We start from the raw sequence: 15,760 nt of genomic DNA on the forward strand, positions 1-15,760 counted from the left end.
GTGTTTGATCTTAATATTTTTAAGTTGGTGTCCCCTTGTGTTTCCCTAAAAAATTTTCGAAAATAAGGTGCATTAGATCTAAAAATTTTAAGTCTTGTGTCTTTTTTGTATTTTTCTCTTTCATCAATAAATTTAAAAATAAAAAAGATCTTTTTTTATCTAACATAATTTTCGAAATTTTTGAATAAAAATTCAGATTTCAGTTTCAAAATTTTATCTTATCATATCTTAGTTGTCAAGTTTTCAAAAATCAAATCTTTTCAAAAAGAAAAAAAATAAAAATCATATCTTTTTAAAAAAAATCTTATCTTTTTAAAAATCTTATCTTATCTTTTTCAAAATTCAAATCATATCTTTTTCAAAACTTTTTAATTTCTTATCTTTGCTTTTCTTATCTTATTTTTAAAATTCAAATCTTTTCTTAATTAATATCTTATCTTCTCTCTCTTAATTTTCAAAACTTCCTACAAACTCTTCTATTCCTTAATTTTCGAAAATAATATCTTCTTCTCTCTCTCTTCTTTTTCAAAACTACCTACCTAACTCCCTTCTCTCTTAATTTTCAAAAATTACTTTCTCTTCACTCTCTTCTATTTTCAATTATTTAACATTTACATTTTAAATTCTTTTTAAATTAATTAACTAATTTTTGAAAATTAATTAAATAAATAAATAAAAACAAAAATATTTTAATTCTTATTTACTTTTTTCTATTTATACTTCTCTTTTCACATCTATTCATTTGACTTCTTCTCTCCCTCCTTCTATCTTCACTTTTCTCAAATATTCTATCTTCTTTTATTTGCTCTTATCCACTACTTTCAAAATATTCTTCTTTTACTTCTGTTCTTTCTTCTTCTCTCTTCCATTTGACTTTAAGGAGGAGTTATTGTTTATTGGCATAGAAAGTCTTCTTTTCTTTTCTTTTTTTTTCTTCTTGTTTATGGCCAGGAATAGGGATAAAGAATCCCTCTTGACTCCTGATCCTGAACCTAAGAAGACTCTGAGGGGGCGTTTATAACAAGTTAAAGCAAAACTCTCCGGAAGAGACCTTTCAGAAAGTTTTGAACAAGAAACAAAGGACATGGCCAAACCTCAAGAGGAAGCCAGAAAGGTCTTTGGTGACTTCACCATGCCTATCTCTGACTTTTATAGTAGAAGCATTGTTGTACCTGCCATTGGAGCTAACAATTTTGAGTTTAAGCCTCAATTAGTCTCTCTTCTGTAATAGAATTGTAAATTTCATAGACTTTCAATGGAAGACCCACATTAGTTTTTGGCAGAATTCTTACAGATTTGTGATACTGTAAAGACTAATGAAATTAATCCTGAAGTCTACAACCTAATGCTCTTTCCCTTTGCAGTAAGAGACAGAGCTAAGCTATGGTTGGAAGCCCAACCTAGAGAGAGTCTTGACACTTGGAAAAAGCTGGTTAATACTTTTTTGGCTAAGTTCTTTCTCCCTCAAAGGATGAGCAAGATTAGAGTGGAAGTTCAAACCTTCAGACGAAGAGAAGGTGAATCCCTCTATGAAGCTTGGGAAAGATACAAGCAACTGATCAAGAGATGTCCTCCTGATATGCTCTCAGAATGGTCCATCATAGGTGTGTTCTATGATGACTTGTCTAAAATATCCAAGATTTCATTGGATAACTCTGCAGGTGGATCCCTCCACTTGAAAAAAACACATGCAGAAGCAAGAGAACTCATTGAAATAGTTGCTAACAACCAGTTCATGTAACTTCTGAAAGAAACCCTGTAAACCATGAAATCTCTCAGAAGAAAAGAGTTCATGAAGTTGAGACTTTGAAAGCCATCCTGGCTCAGAATAAGATCTTGACCCAACAGGTCAACATGATCTCTCAACATCTTACTGGGATACAAACTGCAGCTGGTAGTAATCAGGAAGCTTCTTTTGAAGAAGAAGCTTATGATCCTGAACAACCTACCATAGAGGAGGTAAATTACATGGGAGAGCCCTATGAAAACACTTACAACCCTTCATGGAGGAATCATCCTATCCTCTCATGGAAGGATCAACAGAAACCTCAGTAAGGTTTCAATAACAACTAAGGTGGTAGGAACCAGAATAGGTTCAACAACAGACCACCATTCCATCTTCTCAAGTGAACATGGAAACCTCTAATCAGAGCCTTTTTGACTTAGCCATTATGCTTTCCAGCCTCACTAAGACCACCCATAGTTTCATTAATGAAACAGGGTCCTCCATTAGAAACTTGGAGGTACAGGGTGGTAAACTGAGTAAGAGGATCCTTGAGACTCCTCCAGACACCCTTCCCAGTAACACTGAGGTGAACCCCAGAGAAGAGTGCAAGGCCATAACCATGGAGGTAGAGACCGAATTAGAGGAGAATGGGAAGCCGTTGAACGCCAGTGAAGAAACCTTCATTAGGCGTTCAATGCCCATAATGGCAGCAAGCCTAGTGTTAAACGCAAGTGAGAAAGCCCTCACTGGGCATTTAACGCCCATCCTGGCAGAAAAGCTGGCGTTGAACGCCAGCCAGAGAGCACTGGTTGGGCATTCAACGTCCAAACAGGAAGGCTTTCTGGTGTTGAACGCCAGTGAGAAAACCCTCACTGGGCATTCAACACCCAACCATGCAGCCATTCTGGTGCTGAACGCCGGTGAGGAACCCCTCACTGGGCGTTCAACGCCCACTCCCCCAGGGAAGCTGGCGTTGAACGCCAGCAAGGACATCCCTGCTGGGCGTTCAACGCCCAGAATACTAGAGGTTAAGGCCAGTCCGGGTGGACAGTAAGGGCGTTCAACGCCCAATAAACTGACAGAGCTAGCATTGAACGCCAGCCCTAGCACACCTTCGAGTGCCTAAAGCCCACTCAAGAACCCTCTAGCCCAGAACTAAAGGAAACCATAAAGACAATTGAGGTTCCTTTGAGTGCACTTCTGCAGTGCATGAGTTTTGATGACTACTCATCCTCAGATGAGGATGAAGAGACTATGGAAGAGCAAGTTGCTCAGAACCTAGGAGCTCTAATGAAGCTGAATACCAAGTTATTTGGTACAAAGCCTCTGGAGGAAGAACCTCCACTGCTCACCAAAGAACTCCATGCTTTGGTTCAACAAGAGCTACCTCAGATGCTTCCAGACCCTAGACACTTTCTGATTTCTTGCACCATAGGCACTATGACCTTTGAAAAGGCTCTGTGTGACCTAAGGTCAAGCATAAACCTCGTGCCATTCTCTGTAATAGAGAAGTTGGGAATCTTTCAGGTACAAATTGCACACATCTCATTAGAGATGGCAGATAAGACCATGAAGAAGCCATATGGCTTAGTAGAGGATGTCTTGGTTAAAGTTGAAAACCACTACATCCCTGCAAACTTCATTGTCTTGGACATAGGAGAGGATGAAGATGACTGTGTCATCCTTGGAGGACCTTTCCTAGCCACAGCTAATGCTATCATTGATGTGGCTAAGGGAGAACTGACCTTAAAGTTAGGGGAGGATCACATCTTATTCAATATGCCTCATCCCAATTCTCCCTCTAAAAGAGAGATAACTGTGCAACACTGAGTGTGCCAACCCTCTCTTTCTATATAGAGTACTGCAGAGCCCCTAGACATCAATTCTAAGTTTAGTGTTGGGCAGCCATCAACAAGCTCTAAGTATAAAGGTACTAAAAAGAAAGTACCTAAAGGCTGGAGGAACAAGAAAGTTCCTACTGAAAGCCTCTCACCTGGCATGAGAGTTGTCTTCACTACGAAGCCAGCCTTACCACATACAGTGAGCTGTGTCCTATCTCTAGAGCATGTAGAGCTCATTCATGAGAGGACAGAAAGAAAATTCACTGTAAGGGGCAAAAATTTGAGCCCATACTCACCTCCGTAAGGAGATAAACGTCAAGTTAGTGATGATAAAAGAGCACTTGTTGGGAAGTAACCCAACCTTACTCAACCATAGTTATTTTCTTTCATTTTCTTTCAGAAGCAGTGAAAATAGCACACTCTGGAAAGAGTGTCAAAGTTGAACGCCAGTGAGGAAGCCCTCACTGGGCGTTCAATGCCCCAAGAGGGGAGCATTGCTGGCGTTGAACGCCAGCCAGGGAGCAGCCCCTGGGCATTCAAATGCCAATACAGAGAAGCAGGAAGTCTGAATTTTCTAGCCTCTCAGGACCAGTAGGTCCCACAGAAGCTCTACCTACCCCACCTTCTTCTTCCTCATTAATATTATTTGCTTGAGGACGAGCAAAGCTCTTAAGTTTGGTGTTACAAAATCTTCGCTTTATGACTTCTACCACTCTTAAGTATAGAAGAAGATGATGGAGCAAACTAGAGAGTATGCACATGTGCCTGTGCAGCCACCTCAACAAAGACAAAGGAGTGACATTGAAGAGATCAAGCATCACATTGGATCCTCAAGGAGGAATAGTAACCATCATCATCAAGGTGGATTCATTCTATTTATCTCCTTATCTGTTTTCTATTTGTTTTATTATATGTTCTCTTGTTCTAGTTGTGTGATTATTTGGATTGATGTCTTTAAGTTGTAAAATGTTCCATATATCTCTCACCTTGCTTAAATGAATTTTTTTTAAAAGAACTGAGAGATGCATGAATTCAAGTTTACAATAAGATTAGTTTAATTAGTTTGATGTGGTGTCATTTGCTTTTGTTTTCTGAATGTATGAAATAAACAGTGCATATTTGAAGTTGTAATTTTAGAATGTTGGCTCTTGAAAGAATAATTAAAAAGGAAAAATATTATTAATAATCTGAAAAATCCAAAAATTGATTCTTGAAGCAAGAAAAAGTAGCAAAAAAAAAAGAAAAAGCATATTGCAAAAGAAAAAAATATATTTGCATACAAGAAAGAAAAAATGGTGAAAAAGAAAAAAATGAAAAGCAGAAAAATCTATTACTGCCCAAAAATGCAGGAAAAGGAGGGCAGATTGAAAAAGCCATTAACTCTTTAAACCAAAAGACAAGGGTAAAAGGACCTAAGGCTTTGAGCATCAGTGCTTAGGAGGGCCCAAAGGAATAAAATCCTGACCTAAGCGGCTAAACCAAGCTATCCCTAACCATGTGCTTGTGGCGTGAAGGTGTCAAGTGAAAAGCTTGAGACTGAGCGGTTAAAGTCGTGGTCCAAAGCAAAAAGAGTGTGCTTAAGAACTCTGGACACCTCTATCTGGGGACTCTAGCAAAGCTGAGTCACAATCTAAAAAGGTTCACCCAGTTAAAGTGTCTGTGACATGAATGTATCTGGTGGTAATTCTGGAAAACAGAGTGCTTAGGGTCACGGCCAAGACTCAGAAAGCTATGTTCAAGAATCAAAATAAGCTTAAATAGGAAAGTCAATATATCATCTGAATTCTAAGTCCTAAAAATGCCAACATCTCTGAGTTTCAATGATAGTGAGATGCCAAAACTATTCAGAAGCAAAAAGCTGCTAAGTCCCGCTCATCTGATTTTAACTAAGCTTCATTTGAAACTTAAATTTATTGTATATTAATTTTCTTTTTATCCTACTGTGTTTTTAGTTGCTTGGGGACAAGCAACGGTTTAAGTTTGGTGTTGTGATGAGCGGATATTTTATACGCTTTTTGACATCATTTTCATATAATTTTTAGTGTGTTTTATTTAGTTTTTATTAAGTTTTTATAGGTTTTAGTGTTAAAATCATAGTTTTGGATCTACTATGAGTTTTTGTGTTTTTGGACAATTTCAGGTATTTTCTGACTGAAATTGGGGAGCTGGAGTAGAAGTCTGATTCAGAGACAGAAAAAGCATTATAGATGCTGTCCGGATCTGACCTACCTGCATTTGGAAGAGCTTTTCTAGAGCTACACAAGTCAAAATGGAGTGCTCTCAATGGCTATGGAAAGCTGGCTTCTAGAGCTTTCCAGCAATATATAATAGTCTATACTTTGCTTTGGATTAGAAGGCCCAAAACTGGCGTCGAACGTCAGCTTCCTACCCCCTTGCAGGCGTCCAGCACCCAAAGAGCAGAGACAAATGTACAAATGCCCAGAGAGGACCCCCTAGATGGCGTTTCATGCCCAAGGAGTCTCATAGCACGTGGATATCATCAACGCTCAGCCCAAACACTCACCAAGTGGGCTCCAGAAGTGGATTTTAGTACTAAATAGACTATTTTACCCTTACTAGTCATCTGTTTAGTATTTAAAGTGTATTTTACAGACCTCTTAGGGAGAAATGCACACTATTCAACATTTTTTTGTTTTACCCTGTATTTTACTTTCAGTATGAGTTTCTAAACCTCCTAGGTTAAGGGGAAGAGCCCTGCCGAGTCCTATGAATTAATAAAAGTATTACTGTTTCTTCTTCGATCTGTGTTTGATCTATCTCTAAGATGTATATCCAATCTTCATCATGGTGAATTGGATGATCTAACAAATTAGCTCTGATCATCACATTAAAACGAACGTGCCTGACAAACACCCGCGTCTACTTGGGTTCATGTGAATACTTGGAAGGAAAGTATGAGCCAACAACTATGTTTATACATCTCTCATACGGTTAATCCATGATTTCGTTGGGGACTTCTCAAGATATCAGTTCAGCCGATTTTCGGGAAGATTAGGGTCTCCATGGTATATTCTAGAATCCATAGAATCAGCGTTCTCAGATCCGGAAAATTCGACCTCATCTGTGGCGTTTTGAGTAGGATCGCCAAGAGAATGGACTGCTAGAGCTTCACCCTTCGTCAGATTGAATGACCACGGGTAATGGCGTCTGATCTGTAGCAGAGGAGATCAATGACTACGGGCAATGGCTTTGATCACATACAGCCTGCCATAGAAGAAGTTCATTCACAAGCAAAGAAGACAATAGTAGCAGAGCTAATTCAGAAAGACAAAGCAACTCCAATCCTTAACTATATTCCTATCATTATTTTCTACCTCATTTTCTTTTTTCTGCATTAAATAGTTTCTCTTGATGAATGAAAACGAAGACCTGTAAGAGAACCATAGTGTGCTTCAAACGACAATCCTCATGGGATCGACGCTGACTCGCTCAGGTATTACTTGGACGACCTAGTGCACTTGCTGGTACAACAGTACGAAGGTGTGGGAAATTGTGCTACCAGTCACTCCTCACTTTCATACAATAGTTGGATCGGAGACTCAAGGATTCCATCAAAACACTTTTCCCCTCCTTACAATTGTTGACATTGGTAACTCGCGAATATTGTTACCGTCTGTGGGGAAGGTCGACAAAAGCCGATGGCCTCTAATCAATCTTAATTACATAACTTGCCAGAAGCTAAAGGAGAGTATGCTCCCCATGGGAATTTGCAGGTGAATGTTGGAAGGATGCAAAGTATAGTGCTTGCAGAGGTGACACCCAGTCACTAACCAAGGCACGGCAAAAATTCACATCCCAACTTGGAATCCATACCTTTTGGAGGAATTGGATCCAACAGCATACTTATAATTCTAGAACTAAGACACTGACTCCAAAACTTGGAAAAGAAGATAGCAGTAAGAGATCGTTACCATCTGTCCCCAAGTTATGAAGGCAACTCTAGAGTCTAGCCCTGCAGCAGCGACCGTAGTCGGTCAAACACATGGCCAACAGGCCATCGCCGTGAGCAAACTGATGACCACGGCCACTAAAACCACCATAACAGTGGCGATGGAAGGTTCTTAAGTCATGAATTATAAGGGCGCAACTAAAGAAGAGGTGGCAAGTTGCCAGAAGGAAAAAGAAGACGTTGAGACAGACCTATAGTCATAGGGGCTACCCCCTTGGACAAAGAATGCTTAAAGTCTGACTCCCGAAAAAACTTTAACAAACCAACGGAAATGAAATATGACCGAACCAAGGATCCCCAGAAACATTTGTCAGCTTCTGAAGCCAGGATGAACCTGGAAGGAGTGGCGGATGCAATTCGGTGTCGCGCGTTTCTTGCAACTCTAGTAGGACTAGCTATTAAGTGATTCAATTCTTTACCTCGGGGGTCTATCACAACCTTTGTGAATATCTCCCAAAAGTTCCTCACTCAATTCACTACTCGAATATCCAAGGCCAAACACCCTATAAACTTGTTGGGCATAACACAACGATTGGATGAGTCTATGAGAAAATACTTAGATCAGTTCAACGAGGAATGCCTAGAGATTGACGGGCTCACAGACTCCATCGCTAGTTCATACTTGAGTAGCGGGTTGATGAATGAAGACTTTCATAAGCACTCATTACAAAACCCGTATTGACCATGCACGAAATACAAAACGTTACAAGGAAATATATCAATGATGAAAAGGTAAGTTTGGTGGTGGCAACCAACAAACGAATATTGATAACTCACGAAAAATTATATAATGCTAGATCTCTCCTATTTATCATATATATAAAAAATTATAACAAAATATGTGGTTGCAATTCTTCCTCACGAATAATATTTTAAACAAAATATATATAGAAAATAGAAGTGTTTGTAGTGCGGTTTGAATTGGTTTTGAGTAAAACTATCCGATTTAATTACTATTTTTGTTTGCTGTGCAATTTGAATTAGATTATTTTCTTTGGATAATTTGATCCAATCCAATTTAATTTCAAACAGTTTGGATTTAATTAGAGATACAATTTTATAAATAAAAAATAAATATATATAACAAATTTTAATATCAAATCTTAAATAACTAACGATGACATAATAAGTCTCAGTAGTATAATATCTTAAAAAATTGATAATAACATAACAGTAGAAATAAAATTATATGTTGGTTAAAATTAATAAATAAATCTCTTTTTAAATTCATAAAATGTTTACTAAATAATAATAACACACGTATAAGATAAAAATATATAACAAATTGAATATATTATAAGTAAAATTTTAAATACAATAATAAAATAATAGTATTACAATTTATTGTGCTGTTTGGATTAAATTGGGTTGGTTTTAAAAAATAGATTCGGAATTCAATTTAATTGACGTGATTTGTCAAAAATAGAATTTAAACAAGTATAATTATCCGTACCATGCACGTGATAAAATTGAAATTATAATTTTAAATTATTTTTTAAATTAATTTAAATTATAATAATTTGATTAATTAAAAAATAACATGTTATGTATTCTTTGTTTTTTTAATTTAGTATTAATTGGATTTACTCTAAAATAGTTATTAATTGGTTTCAATAATCTACTTTTTTTCAATAAATCAGACATATATACTGAATATGATCATAAATAATATAGTAATAGTTAAATCCACTAATAAATATATTGATTATTATCACACTATAAAATAAATTAAATATAAAGGCTATTAGCACTTATAAATCTATAAAATCGCATTGTCTTTGATTCGCGTGCAAGGATTTACTTATCAAATAAACTTAAAATATGAACTAAAAATATTTATAAATTAGACCTAGCATCACTTGAAAGAATAATAAAAAATAATCAACTTACCTTATCATTCATGAGAACCATTTCTATGTAAGTTTTCTTATTCTTGTCAAATTTGGATGAGACTTTCCATAACCTTATATATTAATTTTGTTAAATATATATATATATACACATAAATAATTCTATACATATACATAAATAAAAAATATATGAATTATATTTTATTAAATTCTATGTTATCGGTTATTAAAAACAGTAAAATATGAACAAAAAATATTTATAAAATAGACCCAATATCACTTGAAAGAATGATGGAAAATAATCAACTTACCTTCATACAGAGAACCATTTCTATGTAGGTCATCATGTTGTTATTAAATTTGGATAGAACTTTCGATAACCTTATATATTAATTTTGTTTAAATAATTCTATATATATATATATATAATATATATATATATATATATATATATATATATATATATTACAATAGTTTTTCTTAATATATACATATACATAAATAAAAAAATATGTTAATTATATTTTGTTAAACTCTATGTTACCAGTTATTAAAAACATCTAAATCACATATATTAATTATTTTTTGTTATAATTATTTTGTTTTATATATATGATTATTTTTTATTCTACAATCGTGCAATAATTTTTTAATTTATATATATATATATATATATATATATATATATATATATATATATATATATATATATATTCCTCAATTTCGGCTCCATTCATACGCATATTAACTGTTTTTTTTTTCTAATAGTGATGTTATAATTTTTTATTTTCCTTTTTTCACGTATCTTTCTTTTTTTTAAAATAGTGATGTTTTAATATTTTGTTCCTTTTTTTTAAATATATTTTTTTTAATAATTACATTACTAATCTGAAATATAAAATGATAAAAAAGGTGATATATATATCCAAGAAAGAAAATAAACTTAAAAATCAGAAAAAAAAAGAAATTTTATGTTAAAAAATGTAAAAATAATACATTCAAAAAGAATAGTCGTAATTTGTAAATTGAGTCAACAATTTAAATTTCTCTAAAACTAATTTAATCAAATACCAATATTAGAAATAAATTACTTAAATAATATTTAATCTATTCTAGTCCTTAGACACGTATAGATTAGAGTCATTCTCGTAACAACAACGAACTGAAACAACGTCGTAAGTTTGAACATTTAGAATTCGTACAAATTCAGACCATTCCTTTATTTTTTGAAAACCTTCTGTATCCCTGATAGAGTTAAATCGAAATTCCTTTTATGGAAAAAGAGTTAGATGACTTTGATGTGTTGAAGACTAAAATCTGAAAATCACTATTTATATTTGAGTATGACACCTGTTAAACCCGAAAAACCAAATAAAATGGTATCTCTGATTTTATTCTCATTTAATTCTAAATAAAAAATAATAATAACTTATTAATTCAGTATTTATGATAATAAATGAGATAACCATTATATAAGTCATTTAATGTAAAATATCTTAATTTACGATTATAATTAATATATGTATTGCCTATAAATAGATTAGAAAATAATAATTTCGTAACAAAATAATCATTCAATTTGAATTACAATTAATTGATTGTTAGAAAATATAATAAATTGTATGATATTTAAATAATTAACCAAATTAATTAGTTGATATAATTAATTTATTATAATAAAATGAATATAATGAGTTAAAAGAAATAAATCGAAAAATACCATCAGAAACATGTTACGACAGTTTTATCATTAAGTGCAGAAATTTAATTTTTACATAATAAAATAGATATTTATAGATTATTATATTAAACACAAACTAAAAAAACACACTAAACAAAATAAAAGTATCAATGGTAAAATATAACCTAAAAAATCACTTAAATTAAAAAAGAACCTGTGATGAATTAAAATAAATCTATATATGAGAAGTAAAAGTAAAATAAACAATTAAAAATAAAGTAAAAAGAGCAATTAAAATAATAAAAGAAGATAGAAAAGATAATGTGTGAAGTAGATAAAAAATGTATTGCAATAGAAGATTAATATAATTAATTAATACAAAGGATGAAAGAGAAAAATCAAAATATGATCTTATTAAAAAAATTTCAAAAAAATATTTTAAAAAAGAACCCATTAATCATCAACTTTTATAAAAATATTATAAAAAATTTTAAATTATCTTTAAATAAAATAATAATACCCTTAAGAATTATTAATCAAAATAAATAAAAAAGAATTAATATAAAACAAAATCATAGAAAAATATTAGCAAAATTAAGATAAAAAAATAAAAATTAGAAATATTTTACCTGAAGTACAAAATAAAGAAAGAAAAAAGGATATATAAAAGAATAAAATAATAATTTGAATGAATTGAGTTCATTTATTTCATTGCTTCATATATTATTTATTTAATAATTTAATATTTTTCTCGATCATATTAAATAATAAATTAGTTATAATTAATTTGGTTTAATGAATCAAACAAAATTTAAAATCATTTGATATTTACTGTAATTAAATTAAATATTTGAAGTTATGATTAATGTAATTTAATGAATCAAAGAAAATATTAAATGATGAAATATTTATCCTAATCAAATAAAATTACATAATTGATTAGTTATAATTAATACAATTGAATGAATCAAACACATTAAATTAAAAAATAATTTAGTTAATTTGTGTCTTAAGGACACATTTTAAAAATATTTATTTTTTAACAACTTTTATAAAAGATTTTTTATAATATTTTTAACCTATGGTCTAAAGGCATAGTTATAATAATCTATTAAAAAGTACTTAATTAGTTAATATAAATAATTAATATAATTGATTTAGCTTAATAAATTAAAAAAAATAAATGTGAAAGGAAGAGATAAAAAAAAGTAAAATTATAAAAATGTATATCCATTAAAAAGTAATAAAAAAGTTTCCTTTTTAGTTTTTTATTTATTAATTATTAATTTATTATAATTAATTTCATAACATTCATTATACATTATTCATCTTATAAATTAATACAATCAATTTATTGATATCAATTATCAATAATTAATATAATTCATTTCGCTATACTTTCTAAATAAATAATAAAAAATGTACGCCTCAATTTTTTGTTAAAGTAAAATAAAAAAATATATAAATTAAGTAGATATAAATCTAAAAATTATAAATTTTATTAACAATTCAAATAAATTAGTACCATAAAATTAAATTTAATATCTGTTTTAAAAATAATTACTGAACTTTTATTCTTTTAATTATTAATAATTTAAATAAAATAATATCCTATAACTTATTTTATTATTTATTTTAAAGAATTACTAACATAGTTGTTAGTAATACCTAAGTGTATATTATCAACATAATTTTATTACGGATATTTCAATTTTATCGTCATTGCAATTTTGTACCGTCTTACTTTTTTTAATTGTTATCATATTATTAGAATTGTTAAATAATATTAAAAAAATTTTAAAAATAAAAATATCGATGGCACCTCTAATAATTAATTCAATAGAATTAAATTTAAACAAATAAGATGATTCAATCAATTATATAAATAATAATATATTTATAAATATTAATATTAAAAATAGTCTCACTCATATAAATGATCAATACAATAATTATATAAAAAAAATAATTAATTACATAATTGCATAATTTTCAAAATCCTATATAGTTGAATCTAACGGACAAATAAAAAAATTTCTATATGATAATGTCCTAATATTTTAGCATACTTTAAATCATATTATAAATTTATATATCATATTATAATTTTAAGTCAACTCCTTAAACACATTATAACATAAATCATCTAAAAAGATACACCAAATTAACGAATATCACATAGGTCACAACATACACTCTAAATTGTCACAATATTTCAAATAAAAAGAGCATCAATACAAAAAAATCAATAAATATATATAACTAAAATAAAAAGCAACAAAGAGACACAAATAAATAAATAAATAAATAAAGAGAATCAATAAAAACATTAACATATAAACCACATACACGAACAATGTATATATTAATTGTGAATCACAAAAAAAGACAATATACATATATATATATATATATATATATATATATGAATTGAAGTACACATGACAAAATAGTCCATTACAAAACAAAATTATAGTAAGATTATTTAAAAACAACATAAAAATAACACATTTTTTTGTTAATCAAAAGTTAAAAGAAAAAAAAAGTGTGCGCCTAATAATAAGCAATTAAAATAAACAAAAATTTTAAAAAATATAAAAAAATAAAATATATAAATAAAAATAAAAGAAACAAAAATTTAATAAATTACAAAAATTGTACCTAAACACGAGACGGAGAGAACAAGGGAGAGGGAGAAGGAGAGGGAGAAGGAGAGAAAAGAAAGCGAATGAGTAAAAAATATTTGATCTGATATAAATAGATGGTATTGAAAAAAATAAACTAATTAAATTAATTCATATATTTTGTTATCATATTTATTAAATAATTCGATATTTACTACAATCAAATCAAATAATTAATAGTTAATTAAATTAATTAATTGATATAATTAATTATAATTAATAAATTCATATAAATTATAAAACATGGTGAAATTTGAATCTCTAATCAAATTAATTAATTGATATAATTAATTAATTATAATTGATTCGCTTTAACGAATTAAATGAAATAAATCAGAAAACACCTTAAAAGCATGCCGCATTAGTTCTGTTATTAAGTGCAAAAATATGATTTTTATATAATAGAATAGATAGATAATAAAGATATTTTCTTAAATTAGTATAATTGTACATTATTAATTAAATATTAATTATAATATTATAATATAATTATAATAAAGATATTTTTCTAAAATAAATTTTATTAGAGAAATATAAATTGGTTATTAATAACCGGTGTCATTATCATATAATTATCATATTATTATTATTATTATTATTATTATTATTATTATTATTATTATAATTAAAATGATTAAAAATATTTTCAATTGATAATTGATAAGTAGTTTAATAATAAAAATATTAATTTTATGTAACTATAATAAAGATATTTTTCTAAATTAGTATAATTATGTATTATTACTTAAATGCTAATTATAGTATAATTATAATAAAGATTTTTTATAAAATAAACTTAGAAGCGAAAATAGTGCATTCATTTTGGCGGGAAAATAGATTCATGAGAAATCGACACCTCACTTCCATTTGTTGGGAAAAACTCAGTTTTAGTATATTAAGTAGATATAATTTTAATAATAATACACGGATAATTGAAATAATTTATATATGAGTTTTTCAAGTTATTATTATTATTATTATTATTATTATTATTATTATTGGATAATGAATAAGAATTAGAATTATATCAATATTTTTAAAATTAATATAATTAAAATGACTAAAAATATTTAAAATCAATGTGTGTTATTAATATCATAAAATTTGATCATTTTATGATTAGATTCAAATATTCTTATCATGATTACCACGACCGGTGCAATTATCATATCATTATTATTATTATTATTATTATTATTATTATTATTATTATTATTATTAAAAGTATTTTCAATTGATAATTGATAAGTGGTTTAATAATGCATTAAATATTGATTTGATATAATTATAAAAAAGATATGTTTCTAAATTAGTATAATTATAATAAAGATATTTTTTATAAAATAATTTAGAATAGAGAATAAAAAAGTTCATTTTGGAGAAAAAACAGAGTCACGAGAGATCGACACCTCACCTTCATTAATTTGGGAAAAACTCAATTTTAGTATATTAAATAGATAGATAAATTAGTGTAATTTTAATCAATTTTTAATTTGTATTAAATCGAATGAACAATTTAATTTAAATCAGTTTAGATTTCAATACCCTAACAATAACAATAAGAAGAAGATATGTTTGTTTATGTTTTTTTTAATTGGCTTTTAGCATGCGGATTATTATTTGACAATAAGAATTCATCTAGGTTAAATTTAGAATCTACTTGGTCAAATTTCAATATTTCATTGTTTCTTGAGAATAAATCCAGTATATCATTTCTATCCTTTTCTACTGGGATAAATTGCAATTTACTTCTATTATATCATCACATGTATATAATAAACAAACATGAAAAATTATAAAAATATAATTAGAAATTTTATTATTTTATTATTTTTAGATAGCATTCGAAAGAAAAATAAAAATTAAAAAACATGTATTGTATATAGTGTAAAATATATAAAAAAAAGCAATGGTAATGGTAGTGATAGCGATGAAGCATTGGTGATAATATAGGAGTAAAATCTTTTGCAACGCATGATGAGTGACTTGCAGTTAATAAAACACTCGA

Source organism: Arachis stenosperma, chromosome 3, assembly GCF_014773155.1.
Source record: "Arachis stenosperma cultivar V10309 chromosome 3, arast.V10309.gnm1.PFL2, whole genome shotgun sequence".
NCBI lineage: Eukaryota > Viridiplantae > Streptophyta > Magnoliopsida > Fabales > Fabaceae > Arachis > Arachis stenosperma.